This window comes from Heliconius melpomene, chromosome 2 (assembly GCF_056956725.1).
Source record: "Heliconius melpomene rosina isolate 202511_hmr_F chromosome 2, ASM5695672v1, whole genome shotgun sequence".
Taxonomy (NCBI): Eukaryota; Metazoa; Arthropoda; class Insecta; order Lepidoptera; family Nymphalidae; genus Heliconius; species Heliconius melpomene.
The window spans coordinates 2430225-2437241 of record NC_140390.1 but is presented as its reverse complement, the minus strand read 5'-3'; positions in this window follow the sequence as shown (position 1 = coordinate 2437241).

Genomic DNA, 7017 nt, shown 5'->3' with positions numbered 1-7017 from the left:
CATGTTTTAAATTCAAATAATTGGTTAAATAATTGCATACATTGATCACCGCTCTGTAAGAAGGGTGTGAAAATAATTGTCTGAGTCTCAACGCGAATAAGACAATATACAGGATGGAAGAGGCAGCGCTAATTTTACTGAAACTGCATATAGGGTATAATATTTCAAACCCAGAGCTAAAAAAATTAATCAAGGTACCTCAACAGTTTAGACGTAGGATTTTTTTTTCATTTCACGATTATTATCCATACCTGTATTTCGTGTGACGCACACATACATGTGTGACGTTGCCGCTTTGACAGGTAAGCGTGTGCGTGTTTATGTTATACTTTACAAATGGCGTTTTATTTTAAAACAGTAATTTTATTATTTATTTTGTTTGAAAAAATAACTTTTTCATTTTTGGGAATTATTTTTTTTCTGAATTATATTAGGTTTTTATAATAATAATTATAATAATTATAATTTAGCCTTTTATTCAGATCAAACAGTGAGAGTTGAGAATTACAACACAATACACATACTTATTTAATTTAATTGTAATATTTGATTTTTCCTTATTATTTGTAGATCTGTCTGCCAATCGGCAAAGGCCTCCTCCAATCTTTTCCATTCAGTTCTCTCCAGGGCCACTCTATTCCACATCACTCCAGCAACTTTTCTAATGTCGTCGTCCCATCTTTTCTGGGGTCTGCCTCTTTTCCTTCTACCCTCCCTGGGGTACCATCCTGTTACTTTCCTACACCATTTGTCCTGACCTCTCATCATGTGCCCAGCCCATTTCCATTTAAGTCTTCGAATTTTATATGTTACATCTTGTGTTTTACTTTTACTCTTAATTACAACGTTCTTCACTTTATCCTGTTTTTTTATATGTAACATACTCCTTTCCATTGCGTTTCGGCAGATTGCAATTTTGCTTATCATTTCCTGACTTAAAGTCCATGATTGGCACCCATATGTAAGGACGGGTAATATACAGGAGTTAAATAGTTTGCTTTTTATGTTTATATGAAGTGTTTTGTCTTTCATAGCATCTTTTAAGCTCCAGTATCTTTTCCAGGCGTTTGTTATTCTTCTTTCCATTTCTTTAAGCATATGTTCTTTTGGGGATATGAGCTGTCCCAGGTAGATGTACTCATCACAGTAATTTAATTCGATATTTCCTAATAGTATTGTCTCTTTATTTTTATTTGTCATTACTCTAGTTTTCTCAGGATTTAGTCTTAAGCCTAACTTCTCGCTTTCAGTTGCGAGCTCGTTTATCATTTTGCTGATGTCTTCTGATGTTATGGCAAAGAGAACTATGTCATCAGCAAATCTTAAATGCGTTAGAAATTCGCCATTTACATTAACTCCAAGATTTTCCCAATGAAGTTCCTTGAAGATTGACTCCAATACTGCCGAGAACAGTTTTGGTGACAGAGGGTCACCCTGTCTGACACCTTTTTCTATTCTAATAGGCTTACCTTTCTTTTCTAACTGTATTCTCGATGTCATGTGACTATAAACGTTTTTTATTAATCTAATGTATTTATGTTCTATTCCTTGTTTTATTAGGGCCTCCCATATCTGTCCTTGTATTATTGAGTTAAAAGCTTTGCTATAATCAATGAATGCAATGTAGTATGTGAGCTGGTATTCATTGTACTTCTCCAAGACTTGACGAACCACGTGTATGTGGTCAATCACCGAAAAGTTCTTACGAAATCCTGCCTGCTCAATTGGCTGATTTTCGTCAAGGGGTTTTTCCAGCCTTTTTAAAATGATCTTGGCAAAAATTTTATATATATTGGACATTAGACTGATAGGGCGATAGTTTGCAATGTCGTGTTTGTCTCCCTTCTTGTATAGTAGAGTAATGATAGATTCTGTCCATTGTTGCGGAATGACTTCCGTGTTTATGATGTCGTTAAACATGTCTGTGAGGACAGGTATTAGGACTTCTTTGCTTTGTTTCAAGATCTCGTTGCATATGCCATCCGGTCCTGGTGCTTTATTCTCTTTTTGGGTGTCTATGGCGTTTTCAACTTCAGCGTGAAGGATATTAGGAATATCTGAGTCTTCTTCCAAGTAGATTTTGTCTTGTTTAGTGTCGCTTCCGTAAAGTTTCTGATAATAAGATGTGGCTAATCTTAAGATGTCTTTTCTATAATGGATCAACTTTCCGCTATCACTTTTCATTTTTGTTATCCAATCTTTTGAGTTTGTCATTTCTTTGTAGGCTCTTTTCACTCCGCCCGTTTCTATTATGCACTTTTCTATAGTTTCGATTTTTCTTTGTTTCTTATCCTTTCTAATGTTGTCTTTAATATCCTTACTAATTTTTGCTAAGCGTTTTCTTCTATCCTGTGAGCCTTTTGAACTTATTAAATTGTTTCTTTCTTCTAGTAATTTAATTGTACTTGTTGTTAACCATTTGTTAGTTTTGATTTTGGTATTAGCAAATAGTTGTGTTTGGGTTTTGATTGTGTTGTGTATCCAATTATATTTTTCTTGTACTCCTAGTTCTTTTGTGGTAGTTTTAAAATCTTTCAATTCGTGTCTCAGGCTGTTTGTAATTTGTTCTATTTGATGTTTTCCTAGTTTACTACTTGCTGTATTTTGTTGTCTTGGTCTAGGTTTTTTAGGTGATATTGATCGGAGTTCCGCTCTAATTAATCTATGGTTAGTGTTAAAGTTTAGCTTATTAATGATAGTGAAATTGGTAAAGTATTTTTTCCTATTAGTCATTATAAAGTCAATTTCATTTTTTGTTTTGCCATCAGGCGAGATCCAAGTCCACATGCGTTTCTTCTTTTTCTGGTACACAGTATTTAAGATAGTTAGATGGTTTTCTTGGGCAAAGTTCATAATTTTTTCACCATTCCTGCTTCGGGTTTTTTTACTGTATGTAAATGACCCTACTATTGTATTTTCTTCTGAGCGTCTTTCACCGATTTGACCATTGCAGTCTCCCATTACTATTAAATTTTTGTGAGCGTACTTTTGTATTGCTTTGTTTAAGTCAAAGTAGAATGAATTTATAGTTTCTAAGCTCGACAGTTCTGTAGGCGAATATATTTGTACAATGGACCAGGAATCTTTATATCCTGGTATTTTCAAATTCATAATCGCAATACGCTCCGAAATTCCTATGAGTCCTTCAATATACTTCTCTATGTGTTTTTTAACAATAAATCCGACACCATGGTGACCTGGGGTTTCGCCTATATGGTAAAAAAGGTAGTCTGGGTTGGAGGTGATATTTTCACCCATTCTTCTTATTTCACTCAGGCCTATGATGTCCCATTTTATTTGTTTCAATGCATATATTAGTTCTGAAAGATTTTCTTCGTTCTTTAGTGTAAGTACATTTAGGGCCGCGATATAGATTCTCGATGGTTTTGGATTTTGATGTTTGTTAAGTGTTATTGTTGGAGGGTTGTGGTCTTCGTCCCCCACGAGGACCAGTCGGCTTGGGGGAGGTTGGTGTTTTCCTGTTACTATACTTCCGGTTTCTTCGTTTGGTTTTTGTTTCCGTTTGCCGATTTTTAATTGCTATTGCTTCTTAGTAGATATATTGGAAAGAGAGTGAGATCTTGAACGCATCATATCGAAAGCATTTGTCCTATTGGACTTGAAAAAGGATGCGGTTTGTTGCTTCTTTGGCTGGTTGTTAGAAGATGTGGGCGAGGCAGATGTTAATCTTTTCCTTTTCTCTTGGTTGCTGTTATTCTCTTTTACTATTAGTTTATCATACTTAAGGTACGCTATGTTGCCCTTTTTCGTTTCTTTTCCAATTATTTGTAAAAGAGCATAGTACAGGTCTTGGCTTGTTACTTTCTCTGTTTTTATTTCCCAAGCGGTGAATTTTATCTCATAATCTTCTATTTTAATATTTATATCAAACTCGAGATTTTCCTTTACTGTTTGTATTAGTTCAGACGTGGATGTTTCTTTTTCTTCTAAACCAAATATTATAATGTTTTTACTCCGTTCTCCTCTTTTTAAATGTTCCACTTCTTTTTCTAATTTTCCTATCTTTGATTTTAGATTCTTGTTTTCTTCTTTTATAGGTATGAGTTTTTCTTCTAATTTATCCATGACACTTTTTGTGATAGACTCCTTTAATTCAGCAGTTTGGTTTTGCATCTCAATTTTCATTTTGTCAAATAGTATTTGAAATTGCCCTTCCATTGTATCTTTGCGTGAGTAGGAACGTATTGGTAGATAATAGTAGAAAGTATTTTTTTGTAGTTGGCAGCACTGACTGTGATGTCAGTTCTGTTGACGTTGATATGTCAAATATCAATGAAGGTTACCGTTTTGTTTTCTAACCTCAAACCACTTATTATCTTGAGCTTCGTATTATTTTGGAAAACTCCAATGATCACGCCAAACCAATTATTTATAAAACACTATTCGGTGTTTCTGTAGAGAACTATAACTATACAGATATTCAGGGATCGTGCAAACTATTTTAATCACTAGTTTTCTGCTGGAGATAATCACTAAGGTGTTGACAGTTTTTATACCGGAAACGGAATCAGGTTTTTATAGAGTAGTTAAAATTGCGGTTTCATTTAAAGTGGTGCTGACAATTCCAACCAGTATATAAAATTTGAAAAGTTAAAATAGATTGAAGTGGTTTATTTGGGAAGTATGTTTAAGTAAGTGAACATGTCAGTTTATTAGAATTCGTAGTAGAAGACGTTCGTAATACACCACCACCACCTTTACGACGGACTATATAGTTCCTAAAGTATTTCAAAGTCCATTATAGAACTTGGCGAGGATTATGTCAGAAACCTAAAAAAAAAATTGATAACATTGTCTTTTACTACAGCGAAGAAATGGAAATAGTTTAATTTGTGTAGAAATTGAACCCACAACCTTCACGTTCACAGTCAGACTCGATAACCTCAAATTATTTTAAGTAAACAATAACTAATAAAAAAATATAAGAATCAGTTTTTTTTAACAGCGTCACACTGTATCCCGCCCACAGCAGGGTAGGCAGAGGGAACCTAGTGTTAAGACACCCCGGTCCCCACAATAAGTTGCATCCAAAAATTACATAATAGATGTAGGTACACTAAATACAGCTACATTAAAACAAAAGCTCATTGTAAAGGAAATGTATTCAAGTAATTATAATAACATAGTCTACAGTATAAATATACAATTATAATATTTTTTTTGTAATACAGCGGTTTCTCACCCATTATATGTATGTATATATTTATTTTTGCCGTGACTTTGCTTGGCATTAAGGTAACATTTTTTTTCTTTTTTATTTGGTTGTTTTGTCGGAAGTCATTGCCTCAAATTACCATACATCATACTTACATAGTTAAATTAATTCAAGATGGCTCTTTGTCCTTAACATTTGGCAGAAATAAGATTAGATGAAGTTAGTCTTAACACTTACTTCAGATTTCTTAGCTATAAATTATATTATTTTTTTATTTATGTATTTCATGTACAAATATAAATTACATTTAACAGATTTTTGTTTCGATGCAAGGAGTACCATTTAGCCACAATGGCCATCTATATTTCTAACCTAACTGAGCCTGCACTTAAAAACGATCTAATCTGTAGATTTCATTTTAGTAAGAGTAATATTTTTAAAGAAATATAAATTTCGTCAAAACTCTGAAAAAAAAAACATTTGATTTACATCTTTCTATAGATGCATTTATTTAATTTAAAATACAATTTGTTCATATTCAACTTAGTGACCCCTGATTTGTTTACGTCGACAACGTCGAAATAGTTCAAATAGGGTTGACCCTACGTTACGTTACTTAAACGTTATTTCAATTAATAACGTCCATATAACCAGAAACTAATGATAATGATATTTATGTTAGTAATAGTAAATAGCATTTAGAGCTAAATATGTGCTGTATTACATTGTCTACATTAGTATTTTAATGTTCGAATTCGTACTTTTTCTGATTTCTTCATCTTTACGTTCTATTGTATGATTCCTGCGTGTCATGGGACGAAATGATGTCTTTTTTTTATTTAGAAGGGTTATTTTGAAATAGGAAAACGAAAAAAATATATATTTATAACAATAAAATTTGAGTTGCTATTTACTCGACGAGATGTATCGGACACAATAAAAGAAAATCCAATTCAGCTTGCCAATACCACCATGAAATTTTATGAAAATTTGATTATACCAAAGAGAATATCAAAGACTTTGTCCTGGTAGAAACTTTATAACTGTACCATATTTTCCATTCAGATCAGCTCAGCAGCACCAGGATCAGCAAGTTAACCTCAGCAGGAACGGCGTCAACCTGTTTTAGTACGATTAGAACTCTACGTCTGTACCTTAGATACATTTTTTTTTGCTTCCATCTTATTCTTCACATATTGCATTATTTCCGACAAAATATTACAATGTTGCAAGAAATAATAAATAGTTCTTCAATTATTATTAACAATTAATATGAACGTATTACTGGATAGTTGAACAATGTCATATATATACATGTAGGAGATATGATATCCGTTCTAATCTTCGATATATACAGGGTGGAATTGTCAGCACCACTTTAAATTAAACTACAGTTTTAACTACTCTATAAAAGCCTGATATAATTCAGAAAAATAATAATTCCCAAAAATGAAAAAGTTATTTTTCAAACAAAATAAATAATAAAAATATCGTTTTAAAATAAAACGCCATTTGTAAAGTATAACATAAACACGCATACACTTACCTGTCAAATCGGCAACGTCGCACACGTATGTGTGCGTCACACAAAATACAAGTATGGATAAAAATCGTGAAATGAAAAAAAATCCTACGTCCAAACTGTTGAGGTACCTTGATTAATTTCTTTAGTTCTGGGTTTGAAATATTTTACCCTATATGCAGTTTCAGTAAAAGGAGCGCTGCCTCTTCCACCCTGTATATAAAAATAAAACAGGCTACTTTGAACATTCACATTTAATGGCTGAAGCGGCGAGCGATTCGCTAGTATACATAAATTTCAGACATAATTTGGTTTAACT